Genomic DNA, 13,186 nt, shown 5'->3' with positions numbered 1-13,186 from the left:
GAATGCCATCACTCTGAAGACCACAGCGTCACCAAATAGAACGAGAGGCCCAAGAATTTGATTGTGAGGATACTGTGGAGGGCCGTCACATAGGCCATCGGAATAGGCCATTGGAATACTGCATCCAAGCCTCCTCTGTGTATTGAAAAGTGGATGTTGCAGCTACAAGAATATAATTGTAAAATTGGATATCACCCTGGAACCGGCAATCCAGCGGACTATCCCGCCATCCCAGAGAAGCCACGCCCAGTGAAATAGAAGAGACAGAGGAAACACTGGAGTATGTTCAGAATGTTGCTGAAAGATCCCGTCCGCTGCCCATATCTTTAAGTGAACTGTGTCAAGCAACACTGCTGGATGAGTGCCTACAGAAAGCGTTGGAAGCTTTCAAGACCAACAAATGGCACAGTCTTAGAAGCCAAAGAGCCACCTTCACTCCTGAGGCCCGGAAGGTGATTGACAGCCTGTATCATGTGAGGCATGAACTGTATGCTGATTCGAACAGGTGTTTACTCCGAGGTCACTGATTGGTCATTCTGCAAACTCTTGTGGATCGAGTGGTGGGGCTCGCTCATGCCGGTCACCAAGGGATGGTGAAAACGAAGAATAGACGCAGGACAAAAGTATGGTTCCCTAACATGGATGAGAAAGTTGAAGATGCAGTAAGGCCCTGTGTGTGGTGTCAAGCTACCGGTGACCCGAGTCCCCCAGCGCCCATTGCCATGGAAAAGCAGCCGGAGGGTCCGTGGATAAGTGCCAGCATAGATTTTGGAAGTCTTCCTGATGGGAAACACTCCATGGTGGTGATCGATGACTATTCGAAGTATCCTGAGGTTGAGGTATTGTCGTCCCTGAGTGCAGAAGTGATAACGAAATTGGAAAAGGTGATGGCTACCCATGGACTCCTCAAGGAGTTAAAGACTGATGATGGTCCTCCTTTCCATGGCCAAGAATTTGCGTCATACCTAAAATCCCTCGGAATTGGGCAGCAAAAGATAACATCAAAGTGGCCTCAGGCAAATGGAGAAGCTGAGCGTTTTATGAGAACTTTGAACAAGGTCATCAGGATAGCTGTGGCTACTAATGAATCTGTGGAGCAATCTATTTATTCCTTTTTGAGGGATTACCGTCAGACGCCCCATACCTCCATTTGTCGTGCTCCCGGACACTTGTCAATGGGGCGAGTGGTAAGTGACTCTATTCTCCACCATCCCAGGTGGGTTCCAGAAAGAGTGAATGAACACGCTGTTGATGACAGGAGAAAAAAGGCGAATTAACAAGTGAGTATGCGGCGAAGAGCAAAGGTGTCACCTATCCAAGTGGGAGATTTACTCCTTATTCAGGATAGACATCCTGGAAGCAAGTTCCGACTCCCGTAGGAATGAAACCCCTGGTGCATCATAAGCAGGAAAGGCACTCAAGTTACAGCCACCAGAGGCAGGGAGCTGGTTACTAGCAACATTTCAGCTTTTAAGAAATATTATGGAGACCCCTGTGTGGAGACAGGCCAGATGGACAGGGAATCTCAGAGTCAAGACAGTGCTGGCTGGTTGGATGCCAAGGCTGAAACACCTATGGCCAGAAGTGATGAACTGCTGGTGCGTTAGCCAGATGGGAGTAGAGGGTCATCTGAGACCTCGGTGACTGCTGAACAGAATGGGGAATGCAGGGAGACCCATACCCGATATCATCTGAGAAACAACCCTGAAACATGCAGTAAACTCAGGGATTTTCATTGCTGAGACACCACCCTGTGTGACTGAAGTTTTTCAAATGTTGTGTAATCCCAGTTGCAGTTATGCTGAGACAATTTCTTTTGTGAAAGTAAGGTTTTCTATTATGCTTTATTGTTTGCTTTCTGGGGAGGAATGTTGTATTGTGCATGCGCAATCTTGTAATGGGAGTGCCCTTGTTTGACGGAACGCGGGGGTGTGATGTGACTCCCCCGGAGGACGTCGTTATGCCTGGTTACGCCCGCGTACTGCGGGCGTGATGAATAAAGTACACTGTGCGTGCTGTGACATAGCTGACACTCGTGGTGGTAAACTAATACCCCTCAGTAAGTGTCCTGTTATTGCGGCCATCGATCCCGCTATCCACAGCCAGTAACTCGGCACTGCATGCTGCACATCACGTGCATGTCACCCTGGCTCCGACATAACACTAGTCTACTAGACCACAACTGGGGTGGCACTGATTCACATGGCAAGGCCAAAGGGCTTTCTTTCCCATGGAAATGTCACTCTTTTTTGGACCATTCCCAGCCTTAGAATACAGTGGCAATTTCCATCATATTTAGGTGACGTTGTACAGCTGAGGTTAGATGTCAATAATCCTAGTTCCATGGCCAAAACGTACCCACTAGACCAGGTCCTGTGGCAGTGACGAACTACTGGGCAATCTGCTTGATTACTGCTGGTAATTCAAAGCTATTTCATTCCATTTGGATACCACGGATGTTCATTTTCTTAACTTATCTCAAAATTTACAATAGGAAGCAGTCAAGGCTTACTCCAGGGGGGTTGGAGTGATTAGAAATCAAGTATATTAGGGATAGTAACCACACTCAATAAACTTGATCTCCAGCCAGGTAATCTTTTAAAATGGCAAGCTTTACTGGAGGATGAATTAGAATGAAACCCCCCAAAAGTGATATGTATATCATAGTCCCCTTGCTTGCCTACAAATCTGATCACTCAGCATGCAAACTATTTCTCCTCAGGCACAAAGTGCTCTTTGAAGTGATAATGGACAGTTCGGCACCCTACTTGGGTCTCGAAGTACTAGACCATGGGTACATAAGCGTCCATGTCACTATTGCTATTCAACTTGCCTACCATCACTGGACCTTATAGCCATGTTCCATTACTTAATGGCCCAGGAGAGGCCCTCCCTAACCAGGGCCTTGCAGCCATTTCCGGGCGCTCAGAGGACGAGGCCCTGCCTATGAGCTTTGTAGCACTGGCTCATGGTGGTGGGGCCCATTAAATGTGGGTGTAGCTCTCAGTAGGTGCCGCAATGGTACCAGGGCTCAGGTATGTTAGTGACCCACTCCACCCAAGTTATGGCTGTGTTTCACTATTCAGCATTATTTGCTTGCATCAGTGCCAATTGTGCTGTTGCTCTGCAGCTGACCATTTCTCCTATGCACTGATCCTCCCCTGTGCCTTGCAGCCTTGGTCCAGTGCTGAGAGGCCTAAGGGAACCTTCTCCCCAGGCCTGAAAGCAGTATAAAATGGCTGTGAGGCCCAGTGGAGGAATCACATCTGAGGAGCATAGCTATCAATTGTGTAGTAAGTGCAGTGGTATCATGGCCTCTAGGCTTATGGACCCAATGCATCCAAATTATGGCAATTTTGTACTGTCAAGTCAGTGGCCTGAAGAGAGTCATTTACTTTGCTTGCACTTGGGCCCATTGCACCATTGGTACTCCACTAGCTCTCCTCCCCATGGCCTCTTAGTCATGGTCCTATGGTTCAAGGCCTAAGCGGAGGCCTCTTTCCTCAGCCTTGAAATACAGAACCATGGCTGTGAGGCTGAGGGGATGAGGCCCCTCTCAGTTGCATAGCTATTGTTAGTCCAGCAGTTGAAATGGCACCAGAGCCCAAATATGTTACAAGCCCAATTTACCCAGGTTATGGTTGTATTTTACAGCCATCATGTGGATGGACGGGGGGTGGGGGCAGGGAGTGGCCCATTTACCTTGCTCTCATCAAGGACCTGGGCACCGTTGCTGCGCCACTGGATCCTCACTGCTGGGCCTTGTAGTCATGATCCAACTGCTGCTAGTCCCAGATAGGAACAGTACAGCCATGTCTTGTTATGCCCCGGCACAACAGATACACGAGTAACCCCAGACTAGCCTCAGCCTCGTTAGTCCTCCTGATTACAGTGCAGATTGCGTTCTATGACCCAGTGAGCTACAGAGCCCAAATCTGGACATTCCCATTGTACTTAGTGATTTCTCCAAAAAAGTAGAAAATTGCCTGGTGTTGGGGTGGGAACAGACTCACAGAGACAGGTACTGGGGGTAACGCAGGCTTTATTGGTTTTAGGAAGCGTCTCCGCTGAATCACCCTCCGGTAGTAGGGAAGGGGGAGTTCGGTCTCTGTCTCCGCGAGGGACAGTCTGTTCTTGCGTCTCTCTGTTCCGAGTCCTTTTCTTTCCCGGGGATTTCTGGGACTGGTAGTCCGGTATTCAGCCGTGTTGCCTTCCAACTCGGGGTCGCGGTATGGGAAAAGAAAGAGATGTAGGACAGGCGTTAGTCCTGGTGCTTTTGTACAAAACGTTTTAGGGAAGGGAGTGTGGGTCTCATGTGCACAGACAAACCCTGGTGTCCTGTAGATGCCATCTCCATTGCTTGAGTGGTGGTCAGGTTGGAGTGCTGCCTTATCCATTTCTGTGTCCCGAAAGGCAGAGCCTCGAGGTACTGCTCCAAGTACACTTTGTCCAATATCTCTTCCTTGGTGCTTACTATTGGAGTGAGCCATTTGTCCGCGGCCATCTTTAATCTAAAGAACAGGGTTTTTGGGTTCTCACCCGGGGTCCCTCTCTCCTTCCGAAATCTGACTAGGTAGGCCTCGGCGTCCAGGCCCAAATGGTCTAGTATGATGGTTTTGATCTGACCATAAGGGGTTTGGCCTGTGCTATTGGCCACCTGGTACGCCGCCTGGGCCTCGCCGGTCAATAGAGGCGCAAGAAAGAATGGCCATTTTTCGTGCGGCCACCCGCATGCCAGAGCTACCCTCTCGAAATTGATCAGAAAGGCGTCGGGGTCTTCCCCGGCTATGTATTTTTGTAGCGAGATGCCCGACGGGGTAGGGTGAGGTCTTCCAGTTTCTCTTGGGGGATTGCTAGCGGGGTCATGTATGGCTTTCTGTAGTCCCTCGATCTGGGTAGAGACGGTGTTCCGGTACGTCTCCCTGTCGGCCTGTGCTGAAGCGAGCTGTTACTCCACTGCCCACCCAGTTGTTCTTGTCCTTTGATCAACGCCTGTAGAAGCTCTTCCATCTTTGTGTCCCGGATGGTCACTGATGTGCCTGCATTCTCCACCACTTGTTGGGGTGGGAACAGACTCACAGAGACAGGTACTGGGGGTAACACAGGCTTTATTGGTTTTAGGAAGCGTCTCCGCTGAATCACCCTCCGGTAGTAGGGAAGGGGGAGTTCGTTCTCTGTTTCCGCGAGGGACAGTCTGTCCTTGCGTCTCTCTGTTCCGAGTCCTCTCCTTTCCCGGGGACTTCTGGGACTAGTAGTCCGGTATTCAGCCGTGTTGCCTTCCAACTCGGGGCCGCGGTATGGGAAAAGAAAGAGATGTAGGACAGGCGTTAGTCCTGCTGCTTTTGTACACAACGTTTTAGGGAAGGGCGTGAGGGTCACACGTGCACAGCCAAACCCCGGTGTCCTGTGGTGCCGGTTCAGTGAATAGGGGGGGGGGGTTAGTGCAGAGGAAAGCCGGGTGAGGTTTCAGGGAGGTTTAGCCCATCTACGTCCCGCCCAGCCCGCAAAGCGTGACAGTACCTGCGAGAGCCACACTTCCCTTGAAGTGTGGCTGGGCGAAGCGCCTTCTCGATGGCCTCCTGGTTTGTCGCTGTAGTCGTCTGCTCTCTCTCTCGGCGTGCCTCCTGTTGCCTCCTCTTCCTCGAGGTTTCGGGCTCCTCCGGCGTCTCCGTTACCTGCTCCAGACTCCCCTCTGGTCTTCTTCTCCTTCTCGACTCCTGTACTCCACTCCGCTCCGTCGCTCTCCTCGTCTCTCCAACCAACTACTCCGCCTCCGGGTGATGAACACACCTGTGTGTATTCAATGCTGGGTTTTACCTCGAACTTGTGGGCGTGGTTAGGCTCGAGTTCTGCCCAATTAAAGAAACAGTGTTCTTCTTGGAAGCCAGTCTCGGGTCTCTGTGGAATGACTTCGTCTCGTTTCCAGTTTTCCGGTTGCTGGTTAGAAAAGGGTGAAAGTAACAGGGTTTTGTTCAAGGGTGGTTGTTGAACGTCATGTCGCATAGGGTCACCCGGGTCCCCCTCGTCACACATGGGTAGTCAAGTTCGCAGAGAGGGGCATTTTGCCCACTCAGTCCTGCATGACTTTCTGGTTTGAGTCTATTTACAGACCTGTCTCCAAATAGGTACTGCTATGGTATCTATACTAAAGGTGAGGAATCTGAAGTTAGAAGTCTCTATTCTGAGAACAAGAAACTTACCTTTGTTAATGCTCTTTTTGGTAGAGACTCTTTCTAGCCGCAGATTCCTCACCGACATTCCCATCTTCCCTGTTCTGGGAACGGACACTATCCATTAATTAGATCCCATGTCCAGGAATCTGCACACTGGTCACAACCAATTCACTCTTGTAGCTGTGCGTTTGAGGTAATTGACAGCCTCAAAAGCAACTGATATCAGCACACAGGAGTAGATCATAGGCTCTGCATGCAATTTCTGGAGCTGAACAGCTTCATTGCGGAGCTGCACAGCGCCACCTAACAGCGCACTGATATACTTTTGAAACGTTTCTGTATCCAGTCTGACCTCTGGAGAGTATTCAAATGGTGAGGAATCTGTGGCTAGATAGTGTCTCTACAAAGAAGAGTATTACTGAATATAAGTAAATTGTTCTTCTGAGCACAATTTTCACATCATACATACAATAAAACACTTATTCAAACATTCATTGCTACAAACACATAATAGGTCAAACAAATATGCACTCAAACAATCTTTCCTTACCTACGTAATACACCTACTGAAAAAAATAAATCACTCTTTACCATTTATACACATTTACTTTATCAACTAGAGAAATTACACAATCAGAGAACAATAGATCAGGACACACATGTAGTAAAGGTAAGACCTATTGACTTTACCAATGATTTTTAGTACAGCACACTTATCACATTGATCTAAGTGTATGTTTGTGCCACAATGAAAAATCTTCATGTACTGGATAGAGTTCTTATTTGTGTTAATAAGTGAGCATTCAGTTACGCTCTTTATGCATGGGCATAAAATTTCCCCTCTAACCTCCCTATGTGAATCTAACCATTACCTCCTCGTCCTGTCTTCCTCGCCACAGTAATTACTCATGAGCCTCCGGCTCCACACAGAACTCCAAGTTTAAAAAAAAAGCGCTCTAGTCTCCCTCTCCCTCCACCAAGATGGCCCCCAGTGGCTTCAGCCAATCCCATAAAGGGACACAGAACACACAGCACGACCTGAGAAACCAAGCCGCAGACATGAAGCCACCACCAGGGCCGGGAGGGAAGGGAAACCATACTGTGCCGAGGAAGACATGGACTCGGAGTAATGAAGATTACCGGTAAGTAACCGGGGCATTATCTCCCCGTCCTGTCTTTCTCGCCACAGTAATTACTCATGAACCATACTGTGGCGAGGAAGACATGGACTCGGAGTAATGAAGATTACCGGTAAGTAACCGGGGCATTACCCAAAATTATGGTATGGCGTGGCCCCATGCAAATGAGGGAATTAGGTGCCTTTGTGCCTGTGCTGTAAAACAGTTGGAATTGCAGGGGCAAACGACTGCCTTGAGGTGCTCCACATAAAGATAGCACACAGTCGGCTACCCTGCGAGTGCTCCCCTTGGACGGGGGATAGGGTGTGTCAGTGAGACCCCTGCAGGTTAGTGCAGTCATTCTCTTCATTCGCCAGAAGAGTATCTCTGCCACCCTTCCAAACTCAGGCAAAGTTGCTGCCAGCCCTGTGAAACGCGGACCTGCAGATTCAAACTGACAGACCGTCTTTCACTAATGTGCTCTTCCCAGTGCAAGAGCAAGTTCATTGCAATAGAGTGCACTGTTCCAGCTACACTCTGTTAAAGGTGCTCCATATCTCAGATTTGGGCAGTGCGCCGTACAATATATAATGTAGTACGAAACCTATTGGTCAAAAGCTGTGGATAATATCTCTTTTTAAAGTCCATTGTTTCCTCAATTAGTGAGGTAGGACCTACTGAGGAGAAAGGTCATCAGAGGAAAGCATTCCTGAAATAAAGTGCTTAATGCAATGTAAACACACTAGGAGCAGCAGGAAATATGTTTAAGTCGCTCTGGTGTACAAGCAGCTTTAGCAGGATTGGTGGTCAATGAGTGTATGGCTTCTCTACTCATTCCACTAGTGCTTCTGTTCATCACTCCTTAACTTTCCTAACTAGGAGGGGAAGACTTACCAGAGAGAGATGTCAGCATAGGCAAGTATAACTGGAATAAAAATGCTTGTTACAATGTAAGCAAATTAATAGAAGCTGGAATTCAGTTTGCGCCTCTGGTGTGTACAAGCAGCTTTAGTAAAGTTGGTGACAAATGATAGTGGGGATTCGACTGCAGACTCCTCCCACATATTCCCTCTATCATCCATTACCATTCCTCACTAGTGGGGGCAAACGTACCAGGTAAAAAGTCAGTAGAGGCAAGTATTACAATGTTAACAAATAATGGGCATTACTGTACTACAGAAAAACGCAAGCACAGTACAAGGACGTGGTGATGTTTTTCAAATATTCTATACAAAAAACAAAATAAGTTATAGATAAAATAACAAGTGCAACTACCATTCCATTTTTCTCTCATGCTGTCATTATTTGGAAGCAGACTAATAGATACAATTAGCAGATACTATCAAAGCCCTCAATGTGTCTGTAACACCAAGCTTAGTGTAGTGGCCCAAGGCCCTTCTTCTATCACTGGTTCCCAAAATCAAAACATCCTTAATAATTTCCTTCTCAAAGATACGATCCCCGGCTGTATGATTCTGGCAGTCATCACTCTGGCAAACTCCAGTATACTAGTTTAACTACAGTTCAAACCTCTTCTTTCTGAGTACACTCTTGAAGAAGGAAGTAACATGACAAATTCAGGATTATGGCGAACAAAACACTACACTGACAGTCAATTCCTCTTGAGGTCCCTTAAAGATATGAAGACCACAGCAGCAAATGCACTAGTGGACCTCTTTACGCCCTCCAAATGAAGAATATCAGGCAGCTTTTATTTGTGTATTGTGCAATCCACACAATGGATCTGTCCATTCGTATTTAATTGAATGTCCCTCTTCTTTCCTTTATTTATTTTATGTCCACCACATTACCACGAGGAGGCAGATAGAAAGCAGCATTAAATACTTAACAGACCCCATAAGCAACGCAAATATTTCGCTCATAGTCTCGGAGACCGATGACAGAGACAACTGAATGAGTGGTTCGGAATTTCAGGGAATGCTTTGTGTGGATCTCATTGTTCACTCTTATCTGCAAATGACTTACAAAGATCAAAGCTGCCAAGCTCTCCACATGTAGTGTTTCCCAAAGGGTTACCTACTGATCATCTTGATTGCCATCTCAGTTCCAATACCTTTTCACATCAATATGTGCCCACTGGCTCAACTCATCAAACACCATCAGTTTCAAATGAATAAAAAAAAAGGAGTCTTGAGTGGGTTGATTCAACTCACATCTGCGAATGGTTCATCCTTTTTGCAGATGAGAATATAATGTAGACACTACGTCCGAGAAAAATCTATTTTGATAGGGCAAGTTAGGGATCCTTTAACAAAGGATGAAAAGAAACATCGGCGATAGGCTGGATTGTGCCTTTATTGTTGAAATTCTGGACGTATGGTCCGTGTCTGCCCTGAATGTCCTAAAACATATTCAAGTAAAAGCCAGATCTCTTAGGAAGAGAATGGAGAGTGTTTGCAAAGGCTCCTTTGTATTAGATCATTTATCATTTGTGATGTTTTCATGCAGTCAATTATTTCTGATGCACATTGTCTTCAGAACTAAGGAAGAAAGAAGGATTACTGTTCTGGCGCTGCTGGATAGTGGAGCACGTTAAATGGCCATGATTGGGCCTCTAAAACCAATATCCCTAACTGAGCTCAACAGATACCTGAAGTTGTGTTGACTGTTGATTGTATGCCATTGACCTCAAGGCCAGTTGGGGAGGCTTGATCAACATTACAGGTCTCCATTGGAGTACTGACTTTTAATAGCCTCTTAAAATTATGCTCTATTTGGAGGTTTAATCCGTATGCCAGTTGGGCTACCAGAATAACAGTTTTATCATGATCATTGCTACCCTTTAGTAAGTTATTGGTCATCTATTTAAGAAATAAAAGACTCTACAACTAGTATAGATTTCGTTGTGGCTAATCTTTTTCAGTGTCACCACAGTTTATGAATATGCAATGATTTTTGCTAAGCCTGATGACTGCTTGCTTCCTCCTAACCTGTAATACAAATGTGCCATACCAAGTGAACCTGATGCAGTCGCACCATTTGGGTGCATCTGTCCTTTGATGAATAACAACACAGTGATACTAAATGCCTATTTATAAGAGAACATACTAAATTAATTGATTTTATGATCTTGATATCCATCTGAGGCCACTCTGTTTTTTGTTCTGAAGAAAGATCTCAGACCCTGTGTTATTTTTAGTAGTTTACATTCACTCATGTTAAAGGATCAGTATCCTTTATTCCGTATTAAAGGCTATTGAGACTGTGTACAAGGATGAGGTACTTACCACCATATGCATATAAAAGAGAGGAGCAAGTGGAAAATAGTTTTCTGCACCTAATTTGGCAAATTTGTTCATTGTGTAATTCCATTTGAATCGCGCAATTCATGGATTCATTCTTTTGTGATTTCTTTGTTAATTTTGTACTGATCTCTTTGAACAAAGTATTTTTTCCTGAAAACCCTTACTGAACATCTGAAGCTTCAGACCTTGGTGTTGTCTAGGATCCAGCAACATCAACTGACTTGCAAGCCTGAGAAATATGAATTTGACAAAGATGAGAATGAGCATCTTGGGTTCAAAGTGAATGGTGCTGGTTGTCTATGGACATAAAGAAGGTGTTAGCCCTCCTTAAATGGCCTTATGCCAAAGGAACTCCATGTTTTCAAGGATTTGCAAATTTCTCTTGTAAATTCACAAAGAATTTTGCAAATTTAACTGATGACATTACATGTGTCTTAAAGAATGAAAATATGAAATAAAGGTTTTCAGACAGATTAACACTCTGAAAATACATTCATTATGCTCAAATGAATGTTCACTCAAGCTCCTATCTTGTGCCATACTGATACCTCTAAAACGTTAAAAACAGGCTACAGTACTCCCTGTCATTAATTATACGGATATTAGAAGTCACCAAAGAGTTCTGTAACCATTAAGAGAAATTAAGCCGAAGGCTGAGTTCCTTTATAAGTTCATGTAACTCCTAGGTGACTTCCAATACCCTTCTAATATTTCTCATGAGGTATTTTATTATAATACATGGTCATTCCTCACCCTTCCCACCAACCGCTTAAATCCTTAATGTCATTTTCTTTCATATGAAAGATGTAGTATGGTTGCACTCACGAAGTATAAAAGTAGAATCTGAAGTGTGAAATTAAACACAACAAAAACAGTAATTTGTAGCAAAAAAAGTGTTAGCGTCAATTTATTGTAAGGCAGATTAAAAAAGAATGTAGCTCACAATGTGTAGAAACATGCATAGAAATGATAACTTTCCAGTAATAACCTATAGCGAGAAAATCTTACCATGTTGCAATAAACATTTCCTTTCTCTGATCACTGTTCCCTTTGGAAAAACAATACAAAAGAATGAAAAGCCAGCTGTAGTTTTATTGTCTAAACTGTAGCTACAACGATGTTCCATGACCTGCCTTTCACATTGGCCGCTGCCAGCAGGCATTATGACATCACAGCGCAACTGTAATAATGTATTACAGTTGAGCAGCTAGGTCTTTACTATTACAGGTGACTAGAGACAAAAAAACATTTTTTTTTTGCAATTTCAAAAAGCTTTATTCGACAGTGAGTCATAAAAGCACTAAAACTTTATTGTAATAAGGAAATTAGAGAAAGACTTTTATATATGGATTGAAGGCTCACATGTATTAGTATAGATGGATGTTTCTTGTAAGGAAATGGCTCTTTACAGAGCCACCCTCACCTTTCGCTCCACTTTACGGTAACTGTGAAATGATGCTGCTGGTTTTTCGACTATGTAAGTGCACAGAGCCCTCACACTTTAAAGATGTGTAAGTCTCTCACTAACAAGACTCCCCTTTGGCTCAATGGCCTTCTACCGCAATTGCTTGAACTCCCGGGGTTTGTAAGCTGGGACACTATTGGAATCTCAACGGTTGGTGATGTCCTTCATGGTCAGACCCTTAAGTCCTTCCAATAACTACAATCTGAATTTCAAATGCCCTGATCCAAATTTTATAATTATCTTCAATTTCGTTACTCATTCTCCCCTTACCTTGCGCTGCAAGACACATTCCTGAGTTTAACCTCATTAAGGTGTTTTTAGGTGAGATGGGCGCACACAAAATCACAGCCTTTTACTGCACCTTAGTCACTAATGGTCACAACACACTCCACAAGACCAGGGAGGCCTGGCAGAAAGACTTGGGTCCACTTGATGAGGACGACTGGGCTAAGGCTCTTGAATCCCCACGCGGTGTGGCCATTGCCATGCGCCTTCGACTTATACAATTCAAATACCTCCACCGGGTATACTTTACTTGCTATAGGCTTTGGTGCGCTGGGATAATTGCGTCCCCCTTGGGCCTATGCTGCGGCTTGGCCGAAGGCACCTTCCTCTACACGACATGGGACTGTACTGCTTTATTGCAGTTTTGGCATGGGGTGCTGACCTGCCTTTCCGAGGTTTTAAGGTGGGATGTTCTACGGTCTCCGCACTTAACTATGCTTCACATTACTGATGAGATTGGCGGTAATAAATACTAAAGGCACTTGCTATTTCTAGGGCTTACCTTGGCTAAGCGCGACAATGCCAAGGCTTGGAAGGCGACTTCCCCGCCCTCTGTTGGGGCATGGAAGTGGGGCGTTGATTTCTTAATGGGGCTGGAAATTCAATTAGATTTTTAAGGCACGTGGCTGTCTCCAGAAACACCTGAAAATATAGAAGAGGTGGGCCGAATATCGAGTTCTATAGCTTGAACCTCTTCCCCGGGCAATATGTACTGATGATTTGCCATGAAGATCCAACGTTGGTTATGCGCACTGTGACCAATTGTATCTATACTAATTTATCACGATTGGAGGCAATATCTGATAATGTTTACATGGACATTGCGACACTGTTATTCTTTGTTTATAATGTTTACTTTTGTTAGGTTCAGTCCTTTGT

Source organism: Lissotriton helveticus, chromosome 6, assembly GCF_964261635.1.
Source record: "Lissotriton helveticus chromosome 6, aLisHel1.1, whole genome shotgun sequence".
In the NCBI taxonomy this organism is placed as follows: Eukaryota; Metazoa; Chordata; class Amphibia; order Caudata; family Salamandridae; genus Lissotriton; species Lissotriton helveticus.
Note: the sequence above shows the minus strand (reverse complement) of the source record.